This window comes from Hyperoodon ampullatus (assembly GCF_949752795.1).
Source record: "Hyperoodon ampullatus genome assembly, chromosome: 1".
In the NCBI taxonomy this organism is placed as follows: Eukaryota; Metazoa; Chordata; class Mammalia; order Artiodactyla; family Ziphiidae; genus Hyperoodon; species Hyperoodon ampullatus.
Genome location: NC_136914.1, coordinates 774,264 through 787,192, shown reverse-complemented (window position 1 = coordinate 787,192; position 12,929 = coordinate 774,264). Strand labels below are relative to the sequence as shown.

At 38.7% G+C, this 12,929-nt stretch overlaps 1 protein-coding gene across 1 annotated transcript in view; it reads right to left on the bottom strand.

Annotated features, from left to right (window-relative positions):
- The window catches only part of DCHS2 (dachsous cadherin-related 2), a gene marked incomplete at both ends in the record, with an annotated part of 288,779 nt that overhangs the window by 230,724 nt on the left and 45,126 nt on the right, over nt 1-12,929 (bottom strand). The gene's annotated exons all lie outside the window — the stretch shown is intronic.

Sequence of the window (12,929 nt, the reverse complement as noted above, 5' to 3'; positions counted from 1 at the left end):
ACCAAGAAGCCTGTGTGCGAGCACAGGTCACTGTCCACGCCCCCCTTTCCGGGGAGCCTGTGCAGCCCACGACTGCCAGGTCCCGGGATCCAGGGACGGTTTCCCCAGGAGAACGCATGGGCCTGCCTTGTGCTGGTGCAAAGTCACGCTGGCCTCTGCCGCCTCATGCTCGCCCCACACTCCATACCCGTCCTTCCCCCCAGCCTGAGTGAGCCAGAGCCCCCGAAGTGGCTGCTCCTTTAACCCCGTCCTGTCTGAGCGAAGAGCAGACGCCCTCCGGTGATCTACATGCAGAGGCGGGGCCAAATCCAAAGCTGAGACCTGGGAGCTGTGAGAATAAAGAAGAGAAAGGGAAATCTCTCCCAGCAGCCTCAGAAGCAGAAGATTAAAGCTCCACAATCAACTTGATGTACCCTGCATCTGTGGAATACATGAATAGACAATGAATCATCCCAAATTGAGGAGGTGAACTTTGAGAACAAGATTTATGATTTTTTCCCCTTTTCCTCTTTTTGTGAGTGTGTATGTGTATGCTTCTGTGTGAGATTTTGTCTGTATAGCTTTGCTTCCACCATTTGTCCCAGGGTTCTATCCAACCGTTTTTTTCTTAAATTTTTTTCTTAATAATTATTTTTTAATAACTTTATTATATTTTATCATACTTTATACTATTTTACTTTATTTTCTATTTCTTTTTTTCCTACCTTCCTCCCTCCCTCCCTCCCTCCTTTCTTTCTTTCCTTCTTTCTTTCCTTCTTTCTTTCTACTTCTACTAATTCTTTCTCTCTACTTTTTCTCCCTTTTATTCTGAGCCATGTGGATGAAAGGCTCTTGGTGCTGCAGCCCAGAGTCAGTGCTGTGGCTCTGAGGTGGGAGAGCCAACTTCAGGACACTGGTCCACAAGAGACCTCCCAGCTCCACATACTATCAAATGGCAAAAATCTCCCAGAGATCTCCATCTCAACACCAGCACCCAGCTTCACTCAACGACCAGCAAGCTACAGTGCTGGACACACTATGCCAAACAACTATCAAAACAGGAACACAACCCCACTCATTAGCAGAGAGGCTGCCTAAAATCATGATAAGTCCACAGGCACCCCAAAACACAACACCAGACGTGGACCTGCCCACCAGAATGACAATATCCAGCCTCATCCACCAGAACACAGGCACTAGTCCCTCCACCAGGAAGCCTACACAACCCCCTGAAACAACCTTAGCCACTGGGGACAGACACCAAAAACAACAGGAACTATAAACCTGCAGCCTGCAAAAAGGAGACCCCAAACAGTGTAAGAGAAGCAAAATGAGAAGACAGAAAAACACACAGCAGGTGAAGGAGCAAGATAAAAACCCACCAGACCTAAGAAATGAAGAGGAAATAGGCAGTCTACCTGAAAAGCAATTCAGAATAATGATAGTAAAGATGATCCAAAATCTTGGAAATAGAATAGACAAAATGCAAGAAACATTTAACAAGGACCTAGAAGAATTAAAGATGAAACAAGCAACGATGAGCAACTCAATAAATGAAATTAAAAATACTGTAGATGGGATGAATAGCAGAATAACTGAGACAGAAGAACAGATAAGTGACGTGGAAGATAAAATAGTGGAAAATACTACTGCAGAGCAGAATAAAGAAAAAGAATGAAGAGAACTGAGGACAGTCTCAGAGACCTCTGGGGCAACATTGAATGCACCAACATTCGAATTATAGTGGTTCCAGAAGAAGAAGAGAAAAAGAAAGGGACTGAGAAAATATTTGAAGAGATTATAGTTGAAAACGATCCTAATATGGGAAAGGGAATAGTTAATCACGTCCAGGAAGCACAGAGAGTCCCATACAGGATAAATCGAAGGAGAAACACGCCAAGATACATATTAGTCAAACTGTCAAAAATTAAATACAAAGAAAACATATTAAAAGCAGCAAGGGAAAAACAACAAGTAACACACAAGGAAATCCCCAAAAGGTTACCAGCTGATCTTTCAGCAGAAACTCTGCAAGCCAGAAGGGAGTGGCAGGACATATTTAAAGTGATGAAGGAGAAAAAACTACAACCAAGATTACTCTACCCAGCAAGGATCTCATTCAGATTTGATGGAGAAATTAAAACCTTTACAGACAAGCAAAAGCTGAGAGAGTTCAGCACCACCAAACCAGCTTTACAACAAATGCTAAAGGAACTTCTCTAGGCAAGAAACACAACAGAAGGAAAAGACCTACAATAACGAACCCAAAACAATTAAGAAAATGGGAATAGGAACATATATATTGATAATTACCTTAAATGTACATGGAATAAATGCTCCCACCAAAAGACACAGATTGGCTGAATGGATACAAAAACAAGACCCATATATATGCTATCTACAAGAGACCCACTTCAGACCTAGAGACACATACAGAATGAAAGTAAGGGGATGGAAAAAGATATTCCATGCAAATGGAAAACAAAAGAAAGCTGGAGTAGCAATTCTCATATCAGACAAAATAGACTTTAAAATAAAGACTAGTAGAAGAGACAAAGAAGAACACTAAATAATGATCAAGGGATCGATCGAAGAAGAAGATATAAAAATTATAAATATTTATGCACCCAACATAGGAGCACCTCAATACATAAGGTAAATACTAACAGCCATAAAAGGGGAAATCGACAGTAACACATTCATAGTAGGGGACTTTAACACCCCACTTTCACCAATGGACAGACCATTCAAAATGAAAATGAATAAGGAAACACAAGCTTTAAATGATACATTAAACAAGATGGATTTAATTGATATTTATAGGATATTCCATCCAAAAACAACAGAATACACATTTTTCTCAAGTGCTCATGGAACATTCTCCAGGATAGATCATATGATGGGTCACAAATCAGGCCTTGGTTAGTTTAAGAAAATTGAAATTGTATCAAGTATCTTTTCTGACCACAATGCTATGAGACTAGATATCAATTACAGGAAAAGATTTGTAAACAATACAAACACGTGGAGGCTGAACAATACACTACTTAATAACGAAGTGATCACTGAAGAAATCAAAGAGGAAATAAAAAAAAATACCTAGAAACAAATGACAATGGAGACACGACAACCCAAATCCTATGGGATGCAGCAAAAACAGTTCTAAGAGGGACGTTTATAGCAATACAATCCCACATTAAGAAACAGGAAACAACTCGAGTAAACAACCTGACCTTGCTCTTAAACAATTAGAGAAAGAAGAACAACAACAACAAAAAACAGATTCAGCAGAAGGAAAAAAATCATAAAAATCAGATCAGAAATAAATGAAAAAGAAATGAAGGATACGATAGCAAAAATCAATAAAACTAAAAGCTGGTTCTTTGAGAAGATAAACAAAATTGATAAACCATTAGCCAGACTTATCAAGAAAAAAAGGGAGAAGACTCAAATCAATAGAATTAGAAATGAAAAAGGAGAAGTAACAACTGACACTGCAAAAATACAAAAGATCATGAGAGATTACTACAAGCAACTCCATGCCAATAAATTGGACAACCTGGAAGAAATGGACAAATACTTAGGAATGCACAACCTGCCAAGACTGAATCAGGAAGAAATCGAAAATATGAACAGACCAATCACAAGCACTGAAATTGAAACTGGGATTAAAAATCTTCCAACAAACAAAAGCCTAGGACCAGATGGCTTCACAGGCGAATTCTATCAAACATTTAGAGAAGACTTAACACCTATCCTTCTCAAACTCTTCCAAAATATAGCAGAGGGAGGAACACTCCCAAACTCATTCTACGAGGCCACCATCACCTTGATACCAAAAACAGACAAGGATGTGACAAAGAAAGAAAACTACAGGCAAATATCACTGATGAACATAGATGCAAAATTCCTCAATAAAATACTAGCAAACAGAATCCAACAGCACATTAAAAGAATCATACACCATGATCAAGTGGGGTTTATTCCAGGTATGCAAGGATTCTTCAATATACGCAAATCAATCAACATGATACACCATATTAACAAATTGAAGGAGAAAAACCATATGATCGTCTCAATAGATGCAGAGAAAGCTTACAACAAAATTCAACACCCATTTATGTTAAAAACCCTGCAGAAAGCAGGCATAGAGGGAACTTTCTTCAACATAATGAAGGCCATATATTACAAACCCACAGCCAACATTGTCCTCAATGGTGAAAAACTCCACTAAGATCAGGAACAAGACAAGGTTGTCCACTCTCACCACTCTTATTCAACATAGTTTTGGAAGTTTTAGCCACAGCAATCAGAGAAGAAAAGGAAATAAAAGGAATCCAAATCAGAAAAGGAAAAGTAAATCTGTCACTGTTTGTAGATGACATGATACTATACATAGAGAATCCTAAAGATGCTACCAGAAAACTACTAGAGCTAATCAATGAATTTAGTAAAGTAGCAGGATACAAAATTAATGCACAGAAATCTCTAGCATTCCTGTACACTAATGATTAAAAATCTGAAAGTGAAATCAAGAAAACCCTCCCATTTATCATTGCAACAAAAAGAATAAAATATCTAGGAATAAACCTACCTAAGAAGACAAAAGACCTGTATGCAGAAAACTATGACACTGATGAAAGAAATTAAAGATGATACAAATAGATGGAGAGATATACCATGTTCCTGGATTGGAAGAATCAACATTGTGAAAATGACTCTACTACCCAAAGCAATCTACAGATTCAATGCAATTCCTATGAAACTACCACTGACAGTTTTCACAGAACTAGAACAAAAAATTTCACAATTTATATGGAAACACAAGAGACCCTGAATAGCCAAAGCAATCTTGAGAATGAAAAATGGAGCTGGAGGAATCAGGCTCCCTGACTCAGACTATACTACAAAGCTACAGTAATCAGGACAATATGGTACAGGCACAAAAACAGAAATATAGATCAATGGAACAGGATAGAAAGGCCAGAGATAAACCCACACACGTATAGTCACCTTATCTTTGATAAAGGAGGCAAGAATATACAGTGAAGAAAAGACAGCCTCTTCAATAAGTGGTGCTGGGAAAACTGGACAGGTACATGTAAAAGTATGAGATTAGATCATTCCCTAATGCCATACACAAAAATAAGCTCAAAATAGATTAGAGATCTAAATGTAAGGCCAGAAACTATCAAACTCTTAGGGGAAAACATAGGCAGAACACTCTATGACATAAATCACAGCAAGATCGTTTTTGACCCACCTCCTAGAGAAATGGAAATAAAAACAAAAATAAACAAATGGGACCTAATGAAACTTCAAAGCTTTTGCACAGCAAAGGAAACCATAAACAAGATGAAAAGACAACCCTCAGAATGGGATAAAATATTTGCAAATGAAGCAACTGACAAAGGATTAATCTCCAAAATTTATAAGCAGCTCATGCAACTCAATAGCAAAAAAACAAACAATCCAGTCCAAAAATGGGCAGAAGACCTAAACAGACATTTCTCCAAAGAAGATATACAGACTGCCAACAAACACATGAAAGAATGCTCAACATCATTAATCATTAGAGAAATTCAAATCAAAACTACCATGAGATATCATCTCACACCAGTCAGAATGGCCATCATCAAAAAATCTAGAAACAATAAATGCTGGAGAGGGTGTGGAGAAAAGGGAACACTCTTGCACTGCTGGTGGGAATGTGAATTGGTACAGTCACTATGGAGAGCAGTATGGAGGTTCCTTAAAAAACTACAAATAGAACTACGATATGACCCAGCAATCCCACTACTGGGCATATACCCTGAGAAAACCATAATTCAAAAAGAGACATGTACCACAATGTTCATAGCAGCCCTATTTACAATAGCCCAGAGATGGAAACAACCTAAGGGTCCATCATCCGATGAATGGATATAGAAGATGTGGCACATATATACAATGGAATATTCCTCAGCCATAAATAGAAATGAAATTGAGCTATTTGTAATGAGGTGGATAGACCTAGAGTCTGTCATACAGAGTGAAGTAAGTCAGAAAGAGAGAGACAAATACCGTATGCTAACACATATATATGGAATTTAAGGGGAAAAAATTGTCATGAAGAACCTAGGGGTAAAACAGGAATAAAGACACAGACCTACTTGAGAATGGACTTGAGGATATGGGGAGGGGCAAGGGTAAGCTGTGACAAAGCTAGAGAGAGGCATGGACATATATACACTACCAAACATAAGGTAGATAGCTAGTGGGAAGCAGCCGCATAGCACAGGGAGATCAGATCGGTGCTTTGTGACCGCCTGAAGGGGTGGGATAGGGAGGGTGGGAGGGAGGGAGACACAAGAAGGAAGGGATATGGGAACAGATGTATATGTATAACTGATTCACTTTGTTTGAAAGCAGAAACTAATACACCATTGTAAAGCAATTATACTCCAATAAAGTTGAAAAAAAAGAAAAACATTTTAATTAATTAATTAATTAATTAATTAAAAGAATGTCAGAAGCCCAGTGTAGTAAACACTCCTTGTAAGCCTTAAGAATCCCAGTCACTGTTAAATTTACCAGGCCTAGACCTACTTTCTCTTGTTGATGCTCATTGAATCACATCTGATTTCTTCCTTGCAATTTATGATTAATTTACCAACCATTTAATCTCAGTAACAAACCTACTGGAGAAAGGTCCAGGCCAGCTCCTGAGAACCACTGGATCTGGGCCATTTAATATAAACAAAGAATCATCTGACTTCCTAAATTGTCATGGGAAATATTGTAGGAAGGAAGAGAGGGGAATGGAAAAATTAAAGACTTTCGGCAATGGCTTGGATCCTGTCTTTTAACATATAAGATATTTTGTGATATAAGTTCCCACCATCTCTGTAAGTGATCCTTGTTTTTTAGATGCTTTCCACACACATCATTTCACTTAATTGTCAAAACAGTCGTGGGCTGTAGGTTTGCATTGGCTCCACTTTGCAGATAAGGAAACATCTGCTGATGGGATTTTAGTGACTTAGGCGAGACCCACATTTACTATGTGGCCGACTTGGGGCTAGACCCCAAATAAGAAGTCTACTGCACAGCTTGGCTCACGCCGCACACTGGTTTTCCTTCCTCTTATCACTGTATGTCACAGGAGCATTAATGGTTGCTCAATGGCTGCTTTCTTAATCCTGTAATGTGGTCAATCTTTTGTTTCTTAGCCACAAAAGATTACCATATTAGAGGATTAAAAAGGTTAAAAGTGGGCTTCCCTGGTGGCGCAGTGGTTGAGAGTCCGCCTGCCGATGCAGGGGACACAGGTTCGTGCCCCGGTCTGGGAAGATCCCACATGCCACGGAGCGGCTTGGCCCATGAGCCATGGCCATTGAGCCTGCGTGTCCGGAGCCTGTGCTCTGCAACAGGAGAGGCCACAACAGTGAGAGGCCCACATACTGCAAAAAAAAAAGAAAAAAAAAAAGAAAGGCTAAAAGTAACATAAATGAGGACAAATATATGCATATGTGTCTCTCTAAAGCCTAAGAAAGTACGTTTTCTCTAGCTGAACTATAAGGTGTAATATTTTCTCCTGGAAGAGAAAGCTAACTAAAACTAATGAAAACTATAATACTAGATAGATCCCTATGATAAATGTCGCTACATACAATCATATTCGAAATCTGGATAGTTTCCATTTTTAGGCAACCACTTCTGTAAATCTTAAATATGTGAATACATTTTAGTCTTTCCTTTAATTGAACATTAATTCTCTGAATTATAAAGTAATTAGTCTTTGTTGTCTAGATTGCTGCACTTCTACGTTCTTTTTTAAAAAAAATAGGTTGAGTTTTGTCCTTTGCTGTTAAGTTATTGAGTCCCTCCTCACTGCTATCACATCTACACCAGGAAACTCTCTTTTAATTTGCTCTTTCTGAAGGGTTGTGGGAATTAGAAGCCAGACTCCCACATTAAATTCATTAATGAAGCAAACATTTACAGAGCCCCTTGTATTTGTCAGCAGTAGTCTGGTGGGTGCTGATGACACAAGTTCTATGAGATGCGTTCCCCATCCTCCAGGAATCCACAGTCTTACAGAGAAGATGAGTGCAGAGAGGGGGAAATTCAATAACAAGACTCCAGACTCTACTGCAGACCAGACTAGCTTCCCAGAGGCACAGGAGATGGAAAACCTAGCTCAGCCTGAGAAACTGGGAACCAAGGGGTCCCAGGAGCACAACTTGAGCTGGATTTTGAAGAATATATGGGATTTTCTTAAGTAAAAAAAAAAAAAAAGAGAGAGAGAAAGTAGGGGCATTACAGGCACAAAAGAGAAAAGCATGATAAAAGGCAGTAAGTAATGAAAAGACCGTATGGATTTAGATAGAGCAGATAAAAAAATTATGAGTCAAATAAGGCTTCTGTAAAATGAACTTTGAGTCAGAGCTAGAGGGAAAGAGTATGAGTGTTAGCAAATGGGCCTGTTGACGTCTATTTTGGGTTCTCAGAGGCCTGTTTTCTTACTTTCAGATTAGATGTGTTTGAAATTACCACCTAAATGAGCTATAAGTAGGTAAATTGTCATCGCTACATGGGCCTATTTTGAACTGTAATTTTTTCTACTAATTAACCTCAGCTTGCTTGTAAGGACCCATTTACAGCTTCATTTATAACATATACAGACTTAGATATAACTGTACCTCCCCAGAATGAGTTCCAGGAGGACATGGACTTGTGTTTTCTTCACTGCTGATTCCTCAGCACCTACAGCCCTGAAATGCTGACTCAGCAAATGCAGAAGTCCATTTATACAGAGCTTTCCAAGGTGCAAATCTTCATTTCTATTACCTTCATTTGTCCTACTAACACAACCCAGAAGAAAGCAAGTCCACTTTAAATCAAGAAGTCCTCCCCGTACCTGCATCCTCCACCTCCCATCACTATGGCCTGGGGTGCTCCAGTGACAAAAGTTAAGAACAGTGTACACATCCCTGCCTTTAGAACTGCCACTGCCTTACCCCAAAAACAGTCATGCAGGGCTTCCCTGGTGGCGCAGTTGTTGAGAGTCCGCCTGCCGATGCAGGGGACACGGGTTCGTGTCCCGGTCCAGGAAGATCTCACATGCCACAGAGTGGCTGGGCCCATGAGCCATGGCCGCTGAGCCTGCGTGTCTGGAGCCTGAGCTCTGCAACATGAAAGGCCACAACAGTGAGAGGCCCACGTACCACACACAAAAAAAAAAAAAAAAAAAAGAAAGGCATGCAAATTTTTCTCCACAAGAAAGGACTTTTACAAATGAAACAACCAACATCAGTAGCATTGATTTTGTTTTTTAGAGTATCTGTGCCAGATCTTACACCTGGCTTTATAATAGAGTGATCTGAAGTGGAAAGTGACACTAACGGTAATTATTCTAAGGTCCACAGAATCACCCGGTGAGCTTGTTAAAATGCAGGCTGCTCTCCCTTCACCTCCTACTGAAGGTTTCTGTTTCAGTAGGTCTGGGACGGGACCCAAGAATTTACAGTTCTAACAAGTTCATTGATGCTGATGCTACAGGTCTATGGACCACACCTTAAGAACTACTGATCTGGAAAATCAGTCTATTGATACCAGATGCAAAAACATAATAACACCAGCATAATTCTATTATTGCAATTACATCAGTATGCCCTATGGCTTGTTTTTTGGGTTTTTTTAAATTTTTATTTATTTATTTATTTTTAAAGTCTTTATTGAATTTGTTACAATATTGCTTCTGTTTTATGTTTTGGTTTTTTGGCCACAAGGCATGTGGGATCTTAGCTCTTTGACCAGAGATCCAACCCGCACCCTCAACAGTGGAAGGCGAAGTCTTAACTACTGGACGGCCAGGGAAGTCCCTGCCCTGTGCTTTTACGTTTAACTTTTTTTGTAAGTGTTTTTACCCCACATAAATCCTCAGTCATATGCAGAAACAAATGTTTGTTCAGATGAATTATTTTATGAAAACTACAGTTTTATTTATCCAATTCAAATGAGTTAAAAGAAAAGAAAAATACATAACAGAAGGGGGTGGGTAACTGTAAAGAATTAGGATAGCACTAATCACTTAAAAATTGCATATTTCATTTTAGAACAAATTTCTTTTGCCCAAACAGAAAGAGTAATTTGCTAAAATTTTAAATAAAATTTGCTAACTGTTTAAACAGCAAATCAGACCCATATTTCCAAAGGAATGGAATTTTCATTATAGAATCAAGTTACATGGTACATAAATGTAGTATGTAGAAGCTCCAAGCTTCTGAAAGACAAACTGGAGAACAGCTCTGGGGTACTTCTCCTCCTCTAAGCCTTAATTTCACCTAGAAGAGCCAATTTTTATTATTTATAATATAAGTGCATCACAGTGTTTCCCATTACGAAATGCCGTGTTGTTTTGAAGTTCAAAAGGTGACAGTTGCCTGTCCAGGTCAGGGCTCATGATGTTCTAGGTGTTGGTGAGCTCAATTCTGAGATAAAATGCCAACTCTTGAACATACCATACTAATAAAATCTAGAAATTTGTATTCAGATATTTGTTAAATGATCCTCCATGTTACAATCAAAATATCTACATATAGTATATGAATGTGTGTGTGTGTGTATATATATCCTGAAAAACCTAAAGAAAATAAAACAAACTTACTCCTCTGTTCAAAAAAGTTGATAAATTACAATGCTCACTGATTCTAAAGTTCCTTGCACTGGGTGTGTTATCAGTCCAAAAACTGTCCCCTAAGGTTGCAGTTTCTCAGATGCACACACAAATACTTCATAGATGCATGCGAAGCAAATCCAATCCCTACAAAACAATTTAAACACCATTATTATAGTACTGTGAGTTACTAAATCTTTTCCCCAAAAAAGGCCAAATGGAAACTCAACAACAGAAAATACTATAGTGATAAACTGTTCCCAAAATTGCAAAAAAAATTATTATATATAATATATATAGTATCTAGTAAAATTTATATATATAATATGTTATATATATAGTATACCATATGAGAGATTTCTAAGAAGAAAACATCTCTGCAGTTAGCTAATGGAGGCTAGACTGTGAAAAATCATGAAGAATTCCTATCTACCATGTGTGGAAAGAAGCTACATCAGTGCAGCAGCTCCCATCAACATGACACTATTTCACAATAAGGTTTGTCAGGGGTGATGCTTCCTATGAAGCACTTTCTCATCACAAAATGGAATCCCCTCAGCAGAGTCTGTTTGGGAAATCTTTGTTTTTTGGAAATCCTGGAAGGGAAGGGTAGAATTGAAGCAGATGCCCAGGAGATAAGACTCCTCCCTTCAAAGATTTCACCATTTTAAAGAAGAATTTCATATTTCATAAAGAAGCAAATGAGACTTTAAAGGACCATAAAATATTTCCTAAATCAGGAGTTAGTTCTCTTGTCCTATCACAAAAGGGAGAACAAAGGCACAGGGTGATGATGCTGCCCCCACAAATGCAGTGTGTGCACAGCACATGTGTGTCTGCACCCTACCCATGCCTGCCCCCGGCCCTGCTCTGCTGTGTGTCTCACAGATTACCTGGACAACTGGCTTCTCGTTAGAGCTGCATAAAGGGACATGGCAGGAGACTGGGAGGCCAAAGAAGGGGTGAAACCCAAGGTGTTTCTCAGCCTCCAGTGGTGTCTCTAGCAGTGGTCTTAGCAACTAACACCCATACCCTCACACACATACACACACCCACACACACATACACACCATGCCTACAGTTTCCAACTTACAAAACACAAACCATATGTTAAAGTACAATCTCTGGGACCAAAATGAACCTAATTAACTCAGGAGGTATTAACCTGGTACTTAGTAGGGCCTTCCAGACCACCAATTTTACACCTGTTGAACTGGTAGTTGACTGGGGCTTGTCTTTTCATATTAAGCAATATTGTTATGAAAAATTGGGCAATACCACTGTTGCACATGGACCACTAATACATTTCTGCAGACACAAAGACTTATCTATAAATCTGAGCTACAATTTCCCCATCTATTCTGGCATTAAGTATATTGATTTAATTTACAAAAGTCTCTCATGGTTTAATTAGAGATGCTTACAGGGGAAAAAAAAAATATTGACACTAAGTGTTATTTTGATGACCTCCAACCACACCCCCCACTTCTCAGACATACGTCTTGTTGAATGATTTACTCAATGCTGATATCAAATTTTACCATGTGAAGTGGAACTCCTTACTAAGGGAGATTTGTACCTGAGAGAGTTGTAAACCTCTGTAATATCCCCAATACAGGCATCCTGACTCTACCATTTATGATCTGTTTGACCTTAGACACATTACTTTACTGCTATAAGCCTCAGTTTCCACCTCTATAAAATGGCTTAATTACAGGACCTACCTCATGGGATTGCTGTGAAGATTAAATCAGATATTCCATATAAAATGCATGGCATTACCTAGCACACAGTAAGAACACAACAAATGTTAGGTATTGTTTATTGCCAGCTACAGTTTCATGCTAACAGGAAAGGAATACAATGGAAATAAGTTGCTGACTTATAGGTTATTTGATTAAAATAATAATAATAATAGTAATAAACTATCAGCCTAAAATATCCACATCACATGTACAAACCCTATTTTTAACCTCAGCTTTCAACTAAAAGTTATAATTGAATTACTGTATGTCAGTGTTTCCTAATTGAGCTTCCAGACCAAGAAAAACTAAAATTAGTTAAAAGGGAAAAAGGAAAAGTAATTCAGTGAGCAGAGGGATAACATATGAAGCATGAGGTTCTAACACACATCAGATTCTTAGAAAACTCTTTTTACCAGCCTTATTAAGCCCTGAAGGGGGCTCAAGTCAGAGGCTTTCCAATCCAAGTCTCAGGCCCACACTAAGGAGTACCATGGCTAAAGTTTGCTATGGTCTGAATGTTTGTATGGCCCCAGAATTCATGTTTG